A 22,763-nucleotide genomic window follows, 5' to 3' on the forward strand; every position below is an offset into this window, starting at 1 on the left:
GCCGCGGCCCCACGTGCGCCCCGGGCGCCCCCCATTGTTGCCCCGGGCCGCCGCCGCCGCCTGATTGGCTGGAGCGGCTCGGCGGCCACGCCCCCCCCGCCCGCTGATTGGGTGGGCGCCGGCGGGACGCTCCGCGCGCGGGGGGGATGAATGGGGGGAGCGGCCCCGCCCCGCGGGTGACGTCACGAGCGCCGGCTGCATCCGCGCGTCACCACGGGCAACGCGGCCGCGCGGCGGGACACGCCCCTTTACTACGGGACACGCCCCCGCCCGCCTCGGCCACGCCCCCGCAGCGCGGCCGGGGAGACCCCGAGTGGGCCCCGCCCACCGCCGCGCAGCCACGCCCCTCGAGGGAACACGCCCACTTCGTGCGAGACACGCCCCCTCCCACGTTGGGGGCGATCCCGACCGTGATCCCCATCCCGATCCCGATCCCATCCCCATCCCATCCCCATCCCCATCCCCATCCCAATCCCATCCCCATCCCCATCCCCATCCCAATCCCATCCCCATCCCCATCCTCATCCCAATCCCAATCCCGATCCCGATCCCGATCCCATCCCCATCCCATCCCCATCCCATCCCAATCCCCATCCCGATCCCATCCCGATCCCATCCTGATCCCATCCCAATCCCCATCCCAATCCCCATCCCAATCCCCATCCCGATCCCATCCCGATCCCAATCCCATCCCGATCCCATCCCCATCCCCATCCCATCCCCATCCCATCCCCATCCCATCCCATCCCATCCCATCCCGATCCCATCCCATCCCGATCCCATCCCATCCCGATCCCATCCCATCCCATCCCATCCCGATCCCATCCCATCCCATCCCATCCCATCCCATCCCATCCCAATCCCCATCCCGATCCCATCCCACCCCATCCCATCCCATCCCGATCCCATCCCAATCCCCATCCCGATCCCATCCCGATCCCATCCCGATCCCATCCCGATCCCATCCCAATCCCCATCCCAATCCCCATCCCCATCCCATCCCGATCCCAATCCCATCCCGATCCCATCCCCATCCCATCCCATCCCGATCCCAATCCCATCCCATCCCATCCCCATCCCATCCCATCCCGATCCCAATCCCATCCCGATCCCATCCCCATCCCATCCCCATCCCATCCCCATCCCATCCCCATCCCATCCCATCCCGATCCCATCCCATCCCGATCCCATCCCATCCCATCCCAATCCCCATCCCGATCCCATCCCACCCCATCCCACCCCATCCCATCCCATCCCATCCCATCCCGATCCCCATCCCATCCCATCCCATCCCATCCCATCCCATCCCCATCCCCATCCCAATCCCATCCCATCCCATCCCATCCCATCCCATCCCATCCCATCCCCGTCTCCTGGGGCCTGTCCTGCCGCAGCCCGCGGGCCCATCAGCCGGGTGCCTTCCCGGTGCTGTCCCCACGGGCACGCGGTGCCCCAGGGCCCGGCAGAACAGCGCTGTTTCCCGGGCCCGGGCGCGCTGCCCAGCCGCAGACAGCCCAGCACCCACGAGGGTGCAGACCCCTCGTCGTGCGCCCACCCAGCACCCACTGGGGACACTCGCCTGACCCCTGCCCCTGCATGACCCCACTGCCTGCACCCCAGCATCGCCCTCCTCTCGCATCCCCTGGGGACACACCCCTGGCACTGCGCGCTGGGGACAGCGCTGTCTGCAGCAGCCCTGTGTCCCCACCTTTGTCCCTTCCCCACACCTCCGGGACCCTCCTGCCTCATGCTCTGCCCGTCCCCACTGCAGACCCGTGCCTGCCCACCAGCCATGCCTGGGTAACGCTGTCACTGAGCTCCCCGCATCCTCCTGCTCTTTGTCACCCTCGGTGCCACCAGTTGTTCCTGTGACAGCTCTTTCACGCCACAGTCACGTGCAGCCCTGCTCCTGCAGCCCCATTCCTGGCCCAAAGGGACGGCCTGAGGTTACCCAAGCAACTAAGGAGCTGATGGTTCCAGCCTGGAAGTGCTCGGCCTGACAGCTCTAATAATATAATAAAGTATAATATAATCTAATAGATAGAATATAATGTAATAAATATAATACAATATACAGGCGGGACTTGACAAGTGCTCTGTTTCACAACCCACAGTGACAGTGACGGCTGCACAGGCTCCAGCTGGCCCTGGAGGCTCATCCCAGCAGCCGGGGGCTTGGGGGGCTGTGTTCCCTGACCCCCTGCCAGGCAGCTGGGGACCTGCTGGCCAAGCCCACAGCTCCTGCTGTCACTGCTCTGGTGAGGCTCAGCCAGGCTGGCACCAGAGCAGCCCTCAGGAGAGACCTGACCCCAAATCCCCTGATCCTGAGTGGTGCCTGCGCCTCCCTCCTCCCCAGAGCATTTCTGCGGGGATCTATCCCAAATTTCCCTGGCTGTGGTTTACACCCCTGACCTCCTTCCTGTGCCCCAGGGCCCGCTGCTCCCTCCTCTCTCCGCAGCCTTTTGCCCACTTGGAGCCGGGGATGTTTTTTCCCTCAGTCTTGCCTTTCTTAGTCAAAACCCTCCCACATTTCTCACTCTCTCCCAGCCTTGTTTTCCCAGGCAGGCTCCCCAGGGCTGAGCCGAGCAGAGGGTCCCAGCCTGCAGAGCCCTTCCCGTGGCTGCTTCTCCTCCTTTCCTCCCACTGCACTTCTCCTGCAGCAGGTGCCTCTCCCTGCCCTCACCCTCAGCCGCCTCAGCCTTGGGGATGGCGCTCAGAGCTCCCTGCCCACGCTGCCAGCTCACCCTGGAGCTTTAGCAGCTCCCGATGCTGCAGAAACACTCTGCTCTCACTCACCTGCTGCCTCAGTTTCCCCACCTGTGCAGCAGGGCCAGCCCCTCCAGGCAGGCACGGCTGCTGCTGCTGGGGAAGGTGACAGGTTGGACAGCTTTGTGGCTCCTCTCGACCAAAGCTGCTCCCATCCCATCCCATCCCTGGCTTGCCCAAGGCTCATCCCTGACCTCCTCACCATCCCCGTGGATGCAGAGCAGCACATTCCTGGGTGCAGGTGGCCCCATTCCTGCGTGCAAGGCACACCCAGCGCTGGGGTGCCCGCAGGGGGATGGTGAATGCTCTGCCCCCGGCAGGAACACGGTGCTGGCTCAGCCCCTTCCCGAGCACCTGGATAATTACCACCCACCCTCCTGGCAGCAGGCAGGAGCACCTCCATCACCCTTCAAGCTGCAGCCCCGCTGCTCAGCCACCCCCCGTGGGCACAGACAGGCCAGGGGGCAGAGCTGGGGGGCACCAAGCTGCCACCTCTGTCCCCTGCACCCAGGGTCCCCCTGGTCCCAGGTGCCTGCTGGGGCAGCTGGGGCTCTGCGGGGTAACACCTGGAATTTCAGGGATCTTTCCCTCCTACATTCTCACCTGCTGCTCCAGCCCTGCTTTTCCAGAGGCTGGGATGGGCACAGAGGGCCAGGGAAAGAGCAGAGCAGTGCAACCCCAGCACTCAGTGCAGCAGCAGTGCAGGAGCTGATGGGCAGTTGATGCTGCAGGGTCTGGGTGCACAAATCTCCAATTCCTTGGGAATGGGCACAGTCCCAGGCCTGAAAGAGCTGAAACTGAGTCTCCCTCCCCCAGCACTCTGGGCAGAGCCAAGGCTTGGTGTCCTCACCTGGTTCTGGTGTCACCTCCCACCCCACCCCACCAGGCCAGCAGGATCTCCATCTCATTCCCACAACATCCCATGCATCCCTGTATCCTTCCTAGCCCCTAGACTGGCACCTGGGGGCTGTCCTGAAGCCCCCATCCCCTTCACCACCCCAGCAGCTCTGGGGCCCAGGGCAGAACCCCAAGAAGCAGCAGAGCAGTCCCTGAGTGCCTGCTGGGGAGGGGAGGAAGCACCAGGACAGCCCCAGCAGCGTGAGAGGAGCCTGCTCTGCTCTGGGAGGCAGAGCCACACGTGCAGCACATCCTGTGAAATGAAAATTGCCCCAAATGCTAATTGGGGCCGTGGAAACACCACGTGTGACGCTCCCTCCCTGGGATGTGGTGGCAGGAGGAGATCTCAGGCGGCGCCTATTAGAAAGTACTTCCATGGAACATAAAGTGGAAGTTAAGTGAAGGAAATAATAAAGTCAAAATGAAATATTTTTACTTTCCTGAAATGAACTTCGTGTTTTGACATGAGCGGAATAAACATTTTGACACTGCTGAAACAAGAAAGTCAAAGTGATTCTGCGAGGCTTCTTCCCGGGAAAATGGCAGCAAGATCGACAAGTTCCCAGGGAAAGATGTGATTCCAACAAACCCCTGTTTTCTGCTGGAAAACCACTCCAGGGAGTCCTTCAGCCCTGTGCAGAGAACAGGTTTCCAGGTGAGACCAGCACCTGTCTGGCTCCCCTGAACAGTAGCAGGGAAGGCAATCTGCCTTTATTTATATTTTTATTAAATTATTATTTCATTTTGATATTATTATATTAATAAAGGGAGGGATGGGGTGGGATGGATGCACCTCGGGGTTGGATTCTCCACCATCACAGGAGGACTGATGCTAAACCCTCAGTCCATGAATGAGGCACAGGTGTCCAACAGCAGCACAGTTTGTCCCCTCTTCATGTCCCCCTCTTCAAGGTCACATCGTGTCAAACCAAGGATGTCTCAGTGGGATTAAATTTTCATACTTTTATTTGGAGAAATTTCAAGAGGTTTTTGGTTTCTTTTAGTTGATAACCCAAAGAGTTACATTTTGAAGGGCTGGGGTTTTGCTGAAAACAGATACTTAAGGAATAGTCTCATGTAGCTGATGGCTTCATTTTTCATGTGATACCGGTTGGGTGGGAAATTGCTGACCGACCTTTGGCAGAAAATTTCTGATCAACCTTTGGTGCTCACTCCAGGTATTGGGTTTTGCTCCAGAGCAGCATTTAGGGGGAAATCTGTTCTTTAATAATAGCAATGCATAATAATAGTTTTCAATGCTAATTCTTGGCAGCAATTCCATGTGATTAAACATACCTTTGCTGCACAGAAAATGCTGCATGTCGTGCAACAAGTTCACTCACCCTCTGATCTCCCCTTGTGGCACAGCCACCATGGCCAGGGAAACCTGCAGCCCAGCACACTGTCTGCACTCCAACAGGCTGCAGCAGCTCCTCTGGGCTCAGCATCACCCTGGCAGCTCACAGGCACTTGTCACAGCCCCTGGCCCCAGGCAGAGACTCCCAGTAGCCAAGGGAGGACCTCTGGGCAAGAGACTCAGGGGGTATGGTTGATTCCTCACACTGGTGTCCCACAGGTGAGGGCATGAGGCTCAGGTCACCAGCAGAGCCATGCCAATCCCTTTGGGAAGCATTTATCAGCAGCTGAGCTCCTTCAGGATCCCCTCCACTTCCCAGGTCTGTATGGAATTGTTTCCCCATGTTCCTGGTGCTGCTGACCTGGAGGCAAACCAGCATCACCCACCTCCCAGTGCCTGTCACTGGTGACCAAGGACAGGCGAGGGAGGTGACTGGTGACAGAGCAGGAGTGCTGGGGGAGGGGTGCTGCTGGTGCCACTGAGGAGGTTGGTGACAAACCTCAGCCCCAGCACCCCTCCAGGCACTGCATCCCCCAACATCCCTGCAGGATGGCATTCAGGTCAGCCCTGAATTTGGGGGATGGATTCCTCAGTCAGCTTCTGCAATGCTTCAGCCTCCCTTTGCATGTAGAGGCAGAGCCTCCTCTCCAGGCTGCATGCTAATGAAGCATCCTGGAATCCCTGCGTGGTCGCTTCCTAGTTAGGCTCATCTGCCTGAGTGAACTGAAAACTGTTAAACACATTGAGTGTGTCAGACCAGATATTATCAGAAATAAGACTACCTTTCTCTGGCACCCACAGCTCTCAGACACACAGCAAAGAGATATTTAAATCTTTTCCAGCTGTCTCTCATGTTTCCAGAGAGACTCAGCTCTGACAGGTCTTTTAACCCTTCCCTTCCCTTCCCTTCCCTTCCCTTCCCTTCCCTTCCCTTCCCTTCCCTTCCCTTCCCTTCCCTTCCCTTCCCTTCCCTTCCCTTCCCTTCCCTTCCCTTCCCTTCCCTTCCCTTCCCTTCCCTTCCCTTCCCTTCCCTTCCCTTCCCTTCCCTTCCCTTCCCTTCCCTTCCCTTCCCTTCCCTTCCCTTCCCTTCCCTTCCCTTCCCTTCCCTTCCCTTCCCTTCCCTTCCCTTCCCTGACAGTATTTTGGTTTTCTCTCTGCTCTCCTGGGCTCCAGGAGTCCCTGCTGCCCTGGCCCCGTTCCTTGCCACCCCCACCAGCACCAGAGTTGTCTTCCAGCACCTTCCACCTCCACAGCCATCCCAGTTGGGCACAGGTGCCCACACCCAGCCAGTTTGGGATCTCCCCCTCTTACTCTGGCCTTCACAATTGAATTCCCCCCGAAGGGCCGGGCTGCCGGCTCTGTCCCTGCCCAGCGGGCTGGCAGAGCCCCAGCGGCTCCTCCTCGGCGTGGCTGCCTTCCCAGAGCACAGCCTGAGCGCCGCTTCCCGAGGCTGCTGCGGCAGGATCCACGAGTAAAGCCCGGCTGCAGGGCCAGCGTGTTTGAGAGGGGCCATCTGGCCAGGCTCGGCGTCCAAGCCCAATTTGCTGGATGGTTTTGAAGGTCACTGAGCAGGGACTGAAGACGCTTCCATATTTTCTCGTCTAAATTACGGCATTTCCAAGGGAGGGAGCAGGAGCACATGCTGGGAGGAAGGATCTGGAGGTTAATCTCACACTCTGTGCCCAAAAAGGAGGAGAGCAGGACCCAGGAGCAGAGGCAGAGGCACAGACACAAGTGCAGCACACATGGACACTTGCTGACATCCATAGGTTCATGTGTGCCCACTGTGCACACACACAGTGCTCCATGGAGCACTCACACACACCTGCCCTGAGGACAGAGCTCTCCCAGCTGGGACAGGCTCCATCCCCAGCCAGGATATCCTGCTTGTCACCCCCAGGCACCCCTGCTCTGACAAGAGCTGGATTCCCCCTGGAAGCAGAATCAGGCCCCCTCTGGAAGCAGAGCCCTCCTGTCCCTGGGCTCCAAGAGAGCACTGTGCCCCACAGCAGCCAGGAGCAGGACAGGAACATCCCAAATCCTGCAAGACCCCAAAAACCCCTCATTCCAAACCTTGCCATGCCTTTCCATGGCCATCCAGCCTTGCCCTACTCTGCACGATCTGGGATGCAGCACCCAGCAGCCATCTGCAGTTCTCAGGACCTTCTCCCAGCCACGCTGACCCCTGCAAGGGGACAGCCAGCCCTGTGGCCACTCAGACAGGACCAAGGCTCCCTCTTGCTTCCCTGGAGAGCCCTGGAGGAGAGCACTGGGCTGCCTCTGCTCCTTGGCACTGGCCAGGTGCCACATTGTGCCAGCCACAGCCAGCCTGTCCCCTGTGCCCCTTGGAGAGAAAGGCTCCAGGCAGGGATGGAGCATCTGCAGAAGGCAGCACTGCCACTTTCCATGGTGGGGGAACGTGGTGACCCTCAGTGTGCAGGGTAGGGGAAGATGTGGGGACAATGTGGGCATGGTCAGGGTCCGGCCATTTTCAGGCATTTCCTGGTGACACGTTGCTGCAAGGGGCAGGTCACTGCCACCAGAGGCTCAAACCTGGCTCCTGCAGTGACCCAGGGAGTCCCATCCAGCCACAGCACCAGAGCCACGTGGGTCTGACACCCCCGAGGTGACAGAGAGCTGACAGCACCCCTGTACCAGCACTGCACAGCACCCAGAAAAGCAGAGGTTGGCCAGGGCCCTGCACTCCTGGCATCCTGCAGTGGGTTCATGCCCCATCCCCTGGGCAGCCCTGCTGGGAGAGCAGGAGCTCCTGGCAGGACAGGGCATGGATGGGAGAGTCCTTCCAGAGGCAAGGATGCAGCCAGCGAGGCCGTGGCCCCAGGAAAGCCTACAGAGGGGACAGGCCTGAGCTGGGGACACAGAGGGCTGGGTGTCTGCCAGGGCCTTGGGACCCCTGTGTGGAGCAGAGGGCTGAGTTCCATGGCAGGGACACCATGGCAGGGCCACACTCCATGGCAGGGACACGTTCCATGGCAGGGACACATTCCACAGCAGGGACAGGCTCCATGGCAAGGACATACTCAATGGCAGGGACACACTCCATGGCAGAGACATATTCCATGGAAAGGACACGTTCCATGGCAGGAACACTGTGGCAGGGTCACGTTCCATGGCAGGGACAGCCCTGTGGCCCTTCACCTGCCCTGGTGTGTGCAGCCCAGGCCTGCCTGCTGTTCAGAGAGGGGCTCTCCCCACTGGGGCTGCCTCCAGCTCAGCCAACAGAGCTGAGCCCTGTGCCCCGTGCCCAGCCTGGTCCCAGCCAGGCACCCCGTGCCCACCTGGGCTGCTCTCTGTGCTGAGCCACTCCTTCCCCTCCTTCTCCCCATTGCATGGGCAGCCTGTGGGTGCTTTTTGGGAGTTTCTCCTCTGTATCTGCCAGCACTGTGGAACCCAGCCAGAGCTTCAGCAGCAGCGGTGCTGCTGGAGGCATTTCTTACTTCCACACCTCACACCTGGGCTTGAGGCTTTGCTGGGGAGCATCCCTCACCTGCCAAAGCCCGAGCCTGGGGTCAGCAATTCCCTCCCAGGGGAGCCCACTTTTGCCAGGGGGTCCAAGTGTTGCCACATTTCTCTTCACAGAGAAAAGCAAGGCACAATCTTCCCAAGGATTTCTGAGATTCACATTCTCTGGACCTCAGAGAAAGGAAAACCACAATTCTTACCTTATTTGCTGTGCCTGTGTTGTGCCTAAGTAGAATGCAATACGGAGATTGTTTACCCAGAGTGATGGGGGTTTGTTTCCTTGGCCGACCAGGGCCAAGAGTGTGTGTGTGTGTTGGTGACAGTCAGGAGAGAGTCACGAGATGAGTGCAGCTCTGTGCACTTGTGCGCAGAGTGAGTGCTTGGCAGATTCAGTTTAGATGCAATGTATATAGTACAGAATAATATAACAAAGTAACGAATTAGCCTTCTGATATCCGCGGAGTCAGAAGCCTCCTCACCATTGTCTCCCCTGGTCGGGGCCGCCCTTGATTCCACAGCCAGGTGCTCCCTGCAGCGGGGCAGCGCGGCCCGGCCGCAGCCCGGGGAGCGGGCGAGGCTGAGCTCAGCGCAGCCGCTGCCAGAGCCTGCCGGGAAGCCTTCGGCGGCTGCTCCCACCTCCGCAGCCTCGCCCCGCCGGGCAGGACGCGCTCCAGCCCCGGCAAAGGCACCGGCACAGGGGCTGCGACCCCGCGGGGCTGGGCGAGGGACGGGGCGGCCACAGACTGCGGCTCGGCGCTGTGGAAAACTACAGCTCCCTTTTTTTTCCTTCTTTTTTTTTAAAATAAGGGTGAGGTGGGTTTGTTTTTTTCCCTTGTTTTTGCAGGTATTTGTCAGAGGATATTTTTAAACGAGCTGAAGTCAAGCAGCGCGGGATCCGAACGGCCTGTGCTGCAGCATTCCTGCGGCTCTGGCCAGCGGGGACCCGCCGCTGACCCGGCCGGAGAGGTCGGCCAGCCAGGACGTGCCGTTCCCGGCCTCTGCCCACGGGGAGGAGGAAACTCGGAGCTGTCCAAGAGTGCCGGAGGAGAGCTCGGCTCCCCGGTGCTCCCTGCAGTATCCCCGCTCAGGCCGCCGCTCCCGGGACGGCCCCACAGGCCCCAGGGCCGGCCTGGCCCCGGCCCGCCTCAGAGCTGAGCCCCGGCCCGCCTCAGAGCCCAGCCGTGCCCAGCACCAGCTCCTCTCTGCCCGGCTCTGCCAACAGCCCTGGCCTGCCTCAGAGCCCAGCGCTGCCCAGCACCAGCTCCTCTCTGCCCGGCTCTGCCAACAGCCCGGCCCTCCCCACAGGCCCAGGGCCGGCCTGGCCCCGGCCAGCCTCAGAGCTCAGCGCCGGCCCGCCTCAGAGCCCAGCCCTGCCCAGCACCAGCTCCTCTCTGCCCGGCTCTGCCAACAGCCCGGCCCTCGGGACGCGGTGGATGCGGTCACCTGCTCCCGGACAGCGTTGTGGGGAGGGGACAGCCGGGTCACTTCTGCTACTTGCTTTTTGCTTCCAGCAGTTCAGACCCTCTGCCATCCCCAGCCCCTCCTCTCCTGCCTGCCTCAGTTTCCCCTAAGCCTGGTGGAGTTTACAAGAGTGCAGGGCCATGGTAAGGTGGCTCTGCCCTTGTGCAGGAGCCCAGGCTCCTCCTCACTCCAGCCTGCAGCAGCCCATGCACCTTGGGTTGCACCATTGCTCTGTGCAATCCCCCGGTGGGTCCCTGGCACACACGGAGATGTGCCCTGAGCATCTCAGCCCAGGGATGGGTCAGGAGGATCCAGGATTCCTGACCCAGCCTCTGGGAAGTGCTGCCTCCAGCCAGACTGGGATGGAATCCTTCTTGTTGGATTTGAGCCCGTGTTCCTCTCTCCACCCGCCCTTCTCCCACGCACAGGGCTGGTGGCCAGCTAACTCTGGGGCTATGGGCTGCAGCCAAGGGCCAGGGAATGTGGGTGCCATGGTCACCACGTCCTGCCCTGCCTGGGGCTCCTTCCAGGGGTGTAGCCATGGGGAAACCCTTCCTGGCTTGGGAGGGTGATGGAGTCACTGCCCTGCTGAGGTGGTCAGGATCATCCTGGAGTGACAGCACAGGGGAGCGGCTTCCAGCTGACACAGTAGGTTTAGATGGGATATTGGGAGGAAACTCTTCATTGTGAGGGTGGGGAGGCCCTGGCACAGGGTGCCCAGAGAAGCTGTGGCTGTCCCATCCCTGGAAGTGTCCAAGGCCAGGTTGGATGGGGCTTGGAGCAACCTGATTTATTGGAAGATGTCCCTGCCCATGGTAGGGGGTTGGGGATCCATTTCAACCCAAACGAGTCTGAGATTCTGTGATTCCGTGAACTCTTTAAGCACCAGCGAGTGTGGGATGAACTGTTTCTGTCCAGGGAAAATCTGGATTGAAACACTGCAGCACCACTGCCCCAGGATAAAGAGGGAGGAACTGGACTGCTGTGGACAAACTGGCTCAGCAGTTGAGATGGGAAGCTGGCAGGGAAAGCACATGCCAGAACCCCTGCCCCAGCATCCCCCCCAGCCTTTCCTGCCCTCTCCAGCACCTGGCAGGTGATCTTGCCCTGGATTCCCTCTGGAAGCAGAATCAGGCCCCCTCTGGAAGCAGAGCCCTCCTGTCCCTGGGCTCCAAGAGAGCACTTTGTGCCCCACAGCAGCCAGGAGCAGGACAGGACATCCCAAATCCTGCCAGACCACTCATTCCAAACCTTGCCATGCCTTTCCACAGCAGGGCAACATCCCCACTCCTACTCCTGACAGCAAACGGGCTGAACCACATCCTGTGCCTCCACCCCAACACCCACATGCTCCCTCATTTGTGTCAGACAGCTTCAGGATGGGAATCCACAGGAAAATCCCTCTCTGTGACCAGGGTTGCTGTGAGCTGTGTCCTCACTCAGGGGAAGCAGCCAGGGCTCAGGCACAGGCAGCTCCCAGCTGGAGGTCACTCATCCTGTCAGGGGAGAACCACAATCATTAAGGCTGGAAAAGACCTCCAAGACCATCAAGTCCCACCATGCCCACTGAACCATGTGACAAAATGCCACATCTGCTGGGTTTTTGAGCTCTTCCAGGGATGGTGACTCCACCCTGGTCATCCTGTGCTAGCTCCTGACCACTCTTTCAGTGGAGAAACTTTTCCTAATATCCAATCTGACTGTCCTCTGGCATAACCTGAGAACTGCCACGTTTCTCTCACAAAAGGCAAAGCAAAACCCCACTAATTTCCCTATTTTCTCAATAGGATGGACCTGACAGAGCCAGTGCAGCCTTATTTGGGGTTCGTGGCCCAGCCAAGGAGGAACCCCACACCACAGGCACTGTTCTCTTCCCTTGCAATGCATTTCACAGCTCTGTGGTGTTCCTACAGCAGGACCTGCCCCACTCCCAGGGGATCCCAGGAACTGATGGATCCAAATGGTGAGCACTGGGAACAAGATGTCCTGCAGGTCCTCTGCTGCATGGTCTGAGGGTTCCACAGACTCAGAGGGCTCTGAAGGAGAGCAGTGGGGATCTCCACAGGTATCCACAGGCCTTTGGCAGGTGTAGAGCACCAGAGGCAGGCACCAAGGGGTTGTACCTGCTGCAGGTGGCATCCAAACCCCAGAGAGGGACAGTAAGAGCCCTGTGCTGTGCTCCACCCTGCAGAGCTCTGCACAGACCCCCTGTCTGCAGCTCTGTCAGACTCCCAGGGGTTTGCTGCCAGGCTCAGGAGAGTTACAGGAGCCCAGTTTGTGCCGGCTCAGGGGGACATTGGCACTGGGGCTCCCACAGCAGCCATGGGTGTGGCACAGCAAGGAAGGGGCAAGCATTCACTCTCTACAGCTGCTGCTGAAATCTCAGCATTAAATTAGCTCTAAATTAGCCCTAAATTGATGGCAAGGGCTGTTCATGACCCCCTGGCCCATCCCTTTCAGCTGCTGCAGGCAGAGTCCTGGCAGTACCCACGGGACCATGCAGCAAACACTGCCCAAAGCTCTTTCACTGCAGTTTGAGTCCCGGCCACCACTGTGGGCACAGTCCCTTGGGTGCAATGTCAGTGGTGGCAGACACCTCTGAGGAGCACAGAAGGGTTGGGAAGCTCTTTAAGCAGCTCTTCCAGCAGTGTCCCCCAGTAAACACCCCCAGCCCTGTGCTGGGAGTGCCTGTTCGTGCCGGGACGCGCTGGCCCCGTGCCTGGGGACAGGAGGGTGGTGCTGCACTTTCTCTGCCACAGAGCAGCTGCAGCCAAGCTGATTTCCCCACACTGGCATCTCCACCCCGCATGGTGCTGCCTCCTCACACTTCCCCAGGGTGTTTTTTCAGGGGGGTGGCAGGTGCTGTGGTTTTGGTGCTGTCCCAGAGAGGACAAATGATCTCCTTGGGCTGTCAGAGAACACCCTGAGATGGAAAGGAGCCACAGAGATCATGGATTGCAGCCCCTGTCCCTGCCCAGACCCCCCAACAACCCCACCCTGGGCATCCCTGCAGCTCTGGCAGCCTCGGGGCCGTGCCCATTCCCTGGGGAGCCTGGGCAGTGCCAGCAGCCTCTGGGGGAAGAACCTTGCCCTGATCTCCAGCCTGAGCTGCCCTGGCCCAGCTCCAGCCGTGCCCTGGCTGCTGTCCCTGTCCCAGAGCAGAGATCAGAGCTGCCCTTCCACTGCCCCTCAGGAGGAGCTCTGAGAAAGCTGTCACCTCCTCTGGATGTGACATTGATACCTTTGGTCGCTGCTCTGTCCATCCAGCCTCCAGGACAGTGCTTTCAGCTCTCTCCTGCCAGGATTTCCATCAGTTGCCCTCAGGATCTCCCATTTGGCTCTCTGTGGCCCTGTCCTCACCTGCACACGGTGAGAGGCCACTCCTGGAGAGCCAGACCTTGGGGCTGGAGGCGCTGAGCAGAATTCAAACCTCCCTCCACTCACACTCATTGATACACCTGGATACCTCATCTGGGCCTGGGGCTTTCAGCAGAGCAGGGGGAATCCAGAGGAGGCCACATGGGCTGGAGTGTGTTCCACTGTGTGGAGAGGCTGAGGCAATGAGGTTTGCTCAGACTGGGGACCTCCACAGCCATCTACAAGGAGATCACCAAGAAGACAGACACAGGATCTCCACAGCAGGAGGAAAAAGGCAGCAAACATGAACCAGAACAACTTTGGACTGAATATGGTGGGAGTATTTCACCATGGGGAAGGTCAAACCTGGCAGCAAGTTGCTCAGAGAGGCTGTGCAGCCTCTGTCCTTGGAGGCCTTCAGGACCTGACTGATCATGGGAAGAAATCCCTGAACAGCCTGGTCTGATCCTGCTTGGAGCAGAAGGTTGAACGCGAGACCTTCAGTGTCCTCCTCCCTCAATTTTCCTGTCGTGCTGTGCTGCTGCAGGTGGGGTGGTATTCTTTCTCTGTATAGTTTTTGCCTTATTATATCTTCTGTCTGAATTCCTTAAAAAGCCATTTCACTCTTGAAGGAATGTCTTGGGAATGGCTTTGCGCTTTCACTTCAGGAGCATTCGAGATTGTTTCCATTTTCTGGTGGCTTGGGGGATTTTTCACACCCATGATTGATAGCGTGCCACATGCAGCAGCTACACGAGCACTTAAGTTGCAAAGCAAAGCAACTCCAACCCACAGAAATGCCACAAGTGACACAGTCCACAAAACCATAACTGTGCCTTCTTATCCATATTCAGGCTGCAGGGTATTTAATTACGAGATCCCAGATTATCAGCACGCACTCCTGCCTGGTTCGGTGGAGGAGGAGTGATGTGTCTGGAATGACAAAGCTGCTCAACACTTTCTTCTCCTTGGTGCTCCTTCAGTGAATCACAGGATCCTGCACGTCCAAACCTTGATAGGACCCGAGCTGGAGCTGGGCCAGGGAGGAGATCAGAGCAAGGTTCTTCCCCCAGAGGCTGCTGGCACTGCCCAGGCTTCCCAGGGAATGGGCACGGCCCCGAGGCTGCCAGAGCTGCAGGGATGCCCAGGGTGGGGTTGTTGGGGGGTCTGGACAAGGTTTGAATTTGGGATTGATCATCCCTGTGGGTCCCTTCCAGCTCAGCACATTCCGTGGTTCTGTGAGAGTGAGGGATGGGGGAGATGGAGTATGGGTGAGAAATTTGGTCAGCGCTGCAGGGATGCCCAGGGTGGGATTGTTGGAGGGTCTGGGCAGGGACAAGGGCTGGACTGGCTGATTCTTGTGGGTCCCTTCCAGCTCAGGATGTTCCATTCCTTCTGTCCAGTTCTATTCCACCCTTGTGCTGAGCCAGGCAGAAGGATCCTGTCACTCTTGCTGTGATCAGGACAGGAACCCCCAGCTCTGTGCTGACAGGGGAAACCATCAAACATGTCAGAGTTATTTCTGCCTTCCTCCAGGCAGTCTCTGCTCATCCCACCCCTGCTCCACCTGCCCATGTTCCTCTAGAAAATGAGTCTTTAACCCCAGGGACAGGTCATGGGACGCTCCTTGGCACAGAGGGCCAGGGCTGTAGGGCAGTGCTGGGTGTGGATGAGTGGGCAGAGCATGCAGAGCCCCAGTGCTGGGTCAGCCCTGCAGAGCAGGGGGTGCCCAGCACCTGCCCAGCCTGGCACTGCCATCCCTTGGCCTCTGGGCTCACAGAGGGGACCCAGGGCAGCTGCAGCCAAGGGTCTGGGCCAGGCCCTGCTGTTCCCCGGGCAGAGCAGTGCCTGTCCCGGGGCAGAGCTGGCAGCGATGCCAGAGCTGTGCAGCTGCCTGGCACCCGCCCGCCATACGGGCATGCGTGGGAGCGTGGGACACACGTCCTGCTGGCTGGCACGGCGCCTGGCAGGCCAGCTCAGGGCAGGAGCCAGCTGTCTGCTCCGAGCCAGGAGCGGGCAGGGAGCTGGCTGCACTCCACTCGGCAGAGAGCAATTGAAAAATCGCTGGAAAGCTTCCACTGAAGGGGGAAAAAAAAAAAAATTAAAAAAAAGGTGTCAGTGAAAACTTGTTTAGCCAAACGGGCTTCCCTGGCACGAGGCTGGGCACATCCTCACTTTGCTGGGGTCCTTGTCCCGTGCCAGGTGGGCAGGCACAGGCTGGGAGCAGAGGAGCTGGCACTGGCAGAGCTGTGGGATCCAGGCAGCTCCCTACAGCAGGGACAGGGAAAGAGGGCCACGGACAGCCTGCTGTGCCACTTATTGATTTTTATTTCTTTTTTATTAAGTGCAAGTGTTTCCTAGTGCTCAGCGTCACCCTGGGAGCAAAGGTGGAAGAAGGGGAAGGCCCTTCCCAAGAGCTTCTCCCTTTCTGTGCACACACTGCCTGTCCTGCCCTGTGTGCCCACCTTGCCCTGTGTTCCCATCCTGTCCTGCCCTGTGTGCCCACCCTGCCCTGTGTGCCCACCCTGCCCTGCCCACCTGCCCAGCTCAGTGAGGAGCTTCCAGCCCCACCAGGAAGCAGAGCACTCACTGCTGGGCCCCCAGAATCACACACCCCCCAAACCTGGTTGGTTGACAGGTCCTTTCCAGGGTCCTTTCCAGGGGTCACCCAGCATGGGGTCAGCCTGAGGAGGGCTCCAGCTCCTGCTGTTCTGTGGGGCTCAGAGCCAGCCCAGCCCTTCAGGCTGCTTAGGATTGAGAATCTTCTCTTGATTGTCACTGGCTCGTACCAACAGCAGCTGGGCTGGGTCCCTCCGTGAGGACCCACTGGGGCTTTTCTGTGTGCATGGAGAGTATCCTACCCATTCCTTCATGTGGAACACCATGTCCTGGGGATGGTCCCACACAAGGTGCTTGGGTGTCTTCTGAGGCCTGGAAAAACACCAGTGTGGTTTTGGTAGCCCAGTTTTGTAGCCCAATTTCACATAGCAATTATGTAGCCTGATTTTGTACCCAGATTCTGTAGCCCAATTTTATAGCAATTCTATAGCCCAATTTTGTACCCAGATTTCATAGCCCAATTTTGTAGCCCAATTTTATATAGCAGTTCTATAGCTCAATTTTGTACCCAGATTTTGTAACCCGATTTTGTAGTCCAGTCCATCACTCTTGCCCTGGGATTTGTCCTGGTAGCTCCCTGCTTCATCCCCCATCCCAAACCTGCAGGGCTTTCACCTCCCTGCTAGAAAAGGCCGTGTCCTTGACCAGTAAAGGACCAGCTGCTTGCCAGAGCCCTCACCCCCCACAGCCCTGCCCCAGGGAGGTTTCCCTCCCTGCTCCATCAGCACCCACACCATCAGCGAGGCCAAGCTCCCTGCAGGCAGAGGCTGGGAGCGCCCTGCCCCAGCCTGGCACTCCTGGCTGGGCAGACCTGGGTCAGCCAAGCAGATGGGCTCAGCTGGCAGCAGCCAAGAGGCCACAGAAATCCATGTCACATTTGCAGGACAGGATTCCTGTCAGCGTGTCTCCGTCTGGCTGGGCATGTTCTGTAGGCAGGGGAATGCTCAGCTGCTAATCCATGTAATCCTGCTCTAGGCTGGATTCATTTTAAAAAATAAATAAATGGCTGAGAGCAGTTTTTGGACCATCTGACTCAAGTGCTGGGCTCTGATGGCGACAGGCAGAACCACAGGAGTCTTATTTACATTGATTTTCATGGAATGGGCTGCTTGGATCAAGGAATTAAAGGACAGCAAGGCGAGGGTAACCTGCAAATCAGGCGAGGGCATCCCAGTGGGCACACGGATGTGAGATCTGATTACCACTTGCCTGGGCTTTGACCTCTGTTTGCTGCACCATTTTCATATTCACATCCAGAGCCCAGGCATGCATACAAATTAAACAGGCTGCTGGGCCCAATCTTGGAAATTTTGGCCAAAGAACAGAGTGACATTGGAATAAAACCCCCAGATCATATCCTGCCTCCTGTTTGCCCCGTGGTGCAGCACTGGGCATTCAGAAATCTGGGTGCTGGAGCATCTCCCCAGGATGGCAGGATCCTCTGGAGCATGTGGAAAGCAGCCATCTGGAGGTGTCAGGGAAAGATTTCTCACCCTGGCAGCCTTGGACAAGCACTGGGGTGACCCAGGCAGCCACCTCAGAGGTGTCAGCTCCCTTCTCCTGGGGCAGGACCTGCTCTTGGCAGGACCTCTGGTGTGTGGACCATGGTCTGGTTGGTGTCAACCTCTTCCCCACCCCAGCATGACCTCGGGAGGGGCAGCACCCAGTCTGGCTGATCTGTGTTAAAGAAAATAATGTATCATCTCCAAAGCAACTTTGCTTTGCTCCCAGGAGAGAGGCGGCCGTGGTCGTCAGGAGGAGCCAGGGCCTGAAGGGACTTGTCCCCATCAGACACCTCCAGCTGACAGCCAAGTTTCTGTGATGATCTCAGGGCCAGATTCACAGCAGCAGCAGCAGAGACACACACCCCAGCCTGCTGAAACTGGCAGGAGGCAGAAGCCAAGAGGCTCCTTGCAGAAATTCACCCGTGGCTGTGGCAGCCAGAGACAATCCAGGTGCTCTGCCCGTGTCTGCATGTGCCCAGGTGCTCTGCCTCTGTCTCTAGGTGCCCAGGTGCTCTGCCCAGTCTCCAGGTGCCCAGGTGCTCTGCCCAGTCTCCAGGTGCCCAGGTGCTCTGCCTCTGTCTCTAGGTGCCCAGGTGCTCTGCCCAGTCTCCAGGTGCCCAGGTGCTCTGCCCTGTCTCCAGGTGCCCCTGTCTCCAGGTAGGTGCTCTGCCCGTGTCTGCAGGTGCCCAGGTGCTTTGACCTTTCTCCAGGTGGGTGTTCTGCCCCCATCTCCAGGTGCCCAGGTGCTCTGCCCCCTTCTCCAGGTGCCCCAGTGCTCTGCCCTGTCTCCAGGTGCCCAGGTGTGCTGCAGTGCCCGTGTCCACCCATCCCCAGTGTGGGAAATGCCTGACCCAGATTCAGGCCTCATTAGCAAGTCAAGTTGCTCATGAAAAGCAGGTTCTTGATGCTGCCTCTGACCATGAGTAACTCCATGTGGTTGCACAAGCTCTGCCTGTGCCATCTCGCTTCCCTTTCCCTCCTGACGAAACCCAAAGCCCGGGCATCACCCTGGGCTGGTGCTGGCAGCTCCCCGTGGCATGTGGGTAATGCCAGACTGAAGACACCTGCAGGACTGGGGCCACTAGTTTTGCCAGGTCAGGAAAACCTGTTTTCCAGGTGAAATATCCTTGCTTTGTAAGGAAAGAAGGGCTGTCTCTGAACACTCCTCTGCAGAGCCCACAGTTGTGCCCTAGAGCTGTTTGGCTGCAGGTTGGTTATGGGGAAGGAGAGGAGAGCCTGGAGGAGGACAAGGCAGTGTCAGGATGCACACTGGTGTCTGGCACATGGAAGAAGTGTGGGGGGTGTAGGAGGATGGAGAACCTGCCCTGTTGGGAGTTTCCCCTGAGTCCTGGCCAAATACAATCTCACAGGAATTAGCCTCCTTGGTGCCAGAGGTGAGAACATCTCTGCTTGCTTTGGACACCTCTGACTGGTCTGCAAAGCTGGGAGCTGGCAGGAGCAAGATGTCCTGGTGAGATGGGCAGTGCCCAGGGCAGGCTGGGGGGCACAGCCTGCCAGCCCCCGTGTGTGTGTGTGCAGGGACACTGCCAGCCCCAGGCTGCTGATCTGATGCCTCCTGCCTGTAAGAGTGGCACAGACTGACAGGTCCTCGTCCCTCATTAATGAAGAAGTCACCAGGATCAGCAAATTACATGAATTACCCACAGGGCACAGAGCCAGCAGCACAGAGGCCCAGGACTCACAGCCCAGTGTGGGTCTGGCTGCCCCGAGCACGGCCGTGCCCCTTGGAGCACTCAGCTGTACAACCACTGGGTGGATTGGCTTAGAAAGGACTTTAAAGCCCATCCTGCTCCAGCAGCCCCCATATCTCTCTGCACTAGGCCTTCTGAAGGCCAAGGAAGATGCTGGATGTGCCCAGGGGGCCCTGGGTCACACTGAGGGTGTAAGGGACGAGCAGAGTGACTGCAGTGTCACACAGCAGGGAGGGAGTGTGGTAGCCCTGTGCTTGCTGCAGGGTGTGGGAACTACCACGAGCATCCTTCTGAGGCCACCCAGGTCCTTCCCAAACAGTGGCATGTGAGGAAAGCTTGCAAGACACTCAAGGGAAAGGATTTTTGCTGGTCCATCTTGTAGATGAAGTTTGGCAGAAGTGTGTTGTGGCAGATGAGTGGCCAAGCACATCTTCCATCACCTTGTCCTTGCTGGACCGAGGCCTCATCCCTTCTGGGAGGGATCAGAGCCCACAGCTGTGGGAGAACAGAGCACTGCTCTTGTCTCACACAGAACCACCTCACCACGCACACAGAAAACACTCAGACACTGCCCAAAAACAGCCACAGGCACTCAGCAGCTGCATCCCCAGTACCAGAGTGTGCCCTGGAAAATGCACCTTGTCTGATGTGGGAATGCTGGAGCTGATCCTCAGAGCAAAGTCTCACTCCAAGGACCCCAAAAACTGCAGGAACCTGCTCCCCCCCGTCCCCACGAGCAGCAGGGGGAGGCAGCCCCCCTCTCATTGCCTGCTGCCCAGTGGGACACCTTGCAAGAGAAACCTATTTCCTCTCACAGCAGCACCTGTCAACTGCAAACCTTTCACTGCCTGGTGATTTAGCTTCTCTTCTGCTCCGAATTAGGGAATAAAAAGCAAAAGTTTTCATGTAATGGAAGCCAGCACAGTGGCCTTGCAAGTTGTTAAAATTTAAAAAGGCAACAATAAATCTGCTGAGCTAAGAAGAGCTCTCAATGAAAAAGGGTAGATTTGTTTTCTCTTTATTATCTTGCAGGTGATTTTCAGGGCTCGCTGGTGTTTTATTTCTTGTTAATTGTTCTCCTTTCTGAGCTGAGGCCTCTGTCACCCCCCAGACCCCAAGCAGGCAGGAACACCTGGCAGGGGAACAGCAGCAAGGTGAGAGTTAATGCCACACCTGCCTCCCAGGGGAGGCTCACCCTGCTGCTGGCTCAGGTGCTGTTTCTCACCTTCCTCCTTCCCCAGATCTCACCGAAATGTTCAAGGTCGTGTGTTCTTTCCCAGGGAGATCTAAACACAGGTCTTGGAGCTGATTTTGGGCTGAACCCCGACCTGTCCTGTGGCTGCTGGGCTGTGGGGGCTGCTCAGCTCCCCTGCTCCTCCCTTGGGGGGCTCCTGGAGCTGGGGGAGACCTGGGCACCTCCAGCCCTGCAGATCCTGGCTCTCCCTGCTGGGCCAAGCAGGGCTCAGCCTGAAACCAAGGTGGGGTCCTGTCGTGGTGGGGGTCCCCCAGCTGGATGGTGCTGTCCTGTCCCAAATCCCCCCATGCCATCCCTCCTCTCCCAACCCTGCACGTGCCGGTTCCCCCGAGCCAGGAGGGGACAGCTGGTGCGAAGGGATTCGGGCTCTGGGATCTCACCCAAAGCTGCTGAGCAGCAGGAGGTGGGGAAGCAAGCTGGGAAAAGGCAGGAGGAGATGCTGAAGGCTCATCTCCTTCTCCTCCTGGGAATATCCTGTTCATTCATTCATTTCCTGCTCCCTGAGACCTGACAGCCAAAGCTGGAGCAGGATGTTCAGTATCAAAGAGCACAGAGCAGCAGACCCTAGGGAGCAGCTCCAGGTGGGCTCACCCCAACCCTGGGAGGCCCAGAGAGCTGCAGTGCAGAGGGTGTGAGGGAGGAAACAGGCTGGGAGGGCGATTGGGATGGACAAAGTGGGAGTGGGGGCATTCACCACCTGCTTCAGGACCAAGGACACAGTTAAAGTTCACCAGAGGTTACAAAGCAGGTGGCTTCAGAGTCTGCATCAGTCAGGGGACAAAATTTGGTGTTTTATGGAGGAAATTGGTCTAAAAGGCCAAAGAAGGAAAAATTACATGTGTGTGTGTGATTGTTCACTTAACCTCACACAGGTCAGCCGCTCTGGAATTGAGCATCCCTTATTTCAGTTGTCCAGATGAAGAATGCTCAAAATCAGCTCCCCCTTGGAGAGCACTGAGGTAAAGTCTTCATCTCCCTGGATATGTCCCTGTGAACCCCTGACATGCATCTAAACAGCACCATGGAGGTTTAACCACAACCCCAGGGATTTATGAGCACTGAATTTACCATGAGCACCAGGAGAAGCTGCCAGCAGTGCTGGGTTTGCAACCCCAGGAGCCCCAAGCACTAGTCAGGAGCAGGTGGCTCTGAGAATGGGGCATCCCAAAGCTGGTGCCTCAGGATTTTAACTTTTCTATTTTTCATGTATTTGTAATCCTGCAATTCTTTGGTGTAGAACTCTAAACTCCATGTACAGTATGAGCTGCTGCTTTCCCATTTTGGTCAGACAACACAATTCCCATCTAGGCCTGGAAATCAAGGACATCTCACTGTCTCAGGCTCTGAGAAATGTTAAATAAGAAAAGGGAGCAAATTTGGGGTAAATTATTGCATTACAAGACATCTCTCCTGCTGCCAGCCCAAGGCTGGATGTTACATAAAGGCCCTGGCAGGCCTGAGCCTTCAGCCACATCCCAGCACAAGCCAGTCCAACATTTTACACTTGTGTGAAAAATTGATCAGTGCCTTGCCAATACAGAAAGTTCAATTCTAAGACTGGAAAGAGCAGCAAATTTTGGGTTGGAGGGGTCTTTTCATTCACAAGCCGTGTTGTTAAAATCTTCATAAGACCAGCAGTGCTGCCCAGCAGCAGCTCAGCAGATAACACAGGGCTGTGCTGCTGGCAGCCTTGTCACCTGCCTGTCCCCCTGCTGTCACCTGCCTGTCCCCCAGCCACCCAGCAGGCTGATCAGAGGTCCTGAACTCCCAAACCTGCTGCTGTTGAGTTGTTAAATAATATCCAGAGCTGCTCACTGAGCGCAGTGTGCCCCCCCCAGCGCCCCGAAGGCCTCAGGGATCCGTGGCTCTGGGCAGTGTCACACAAGTGACAAACGCCGGTGGCAGCTCCTGCCTCCAGCATCTTGTCAGCAGCCATCTGCATGCCAGAGTCCTCCAGAAAAACCCTGCACCCCCAAGCCTTCCTCCTCCCTGCACAGGGGCTGTGGCAGGGGTGCAGGGCAGGGAGGATGGCACTGGCACACTGAGCTATTGCATTTGTGGGGTTCCCAGACCAAGGGAGGAATGATGACTCTGACTCCATGTTCTCAGAAGGCTAATTTATTATTTTATTATACTATATTATATTAAAGAATGATATACTAAACTATACTAAAGAATACAGAAAGGATATAGACAGAAGGCTAAAAGATAATAATGAAACTTGTGATTCTTTCCAGAGTCCTGACACAGCTCGGCACTGATTGGCCAATAATTCAAAACAACTCACATGAAACCAATGAAACAATCACCTGTGGGTAAACAATCTCCAACCACATTCCAAAGCAGCAAAA

Source organism: Passer domesticus, chromosome 24 (assembly GCF_036417665.1).
Source record: "Passer domesticus isolate bPasDom1 chromosome 24, bPasDom1.hap1, whole genome shotgun sequence".
NCBI lineage: Eukaryota > Metazoa > Chordata > Aves > Passeriformes > Passeridae > Passer > Passer domesticus.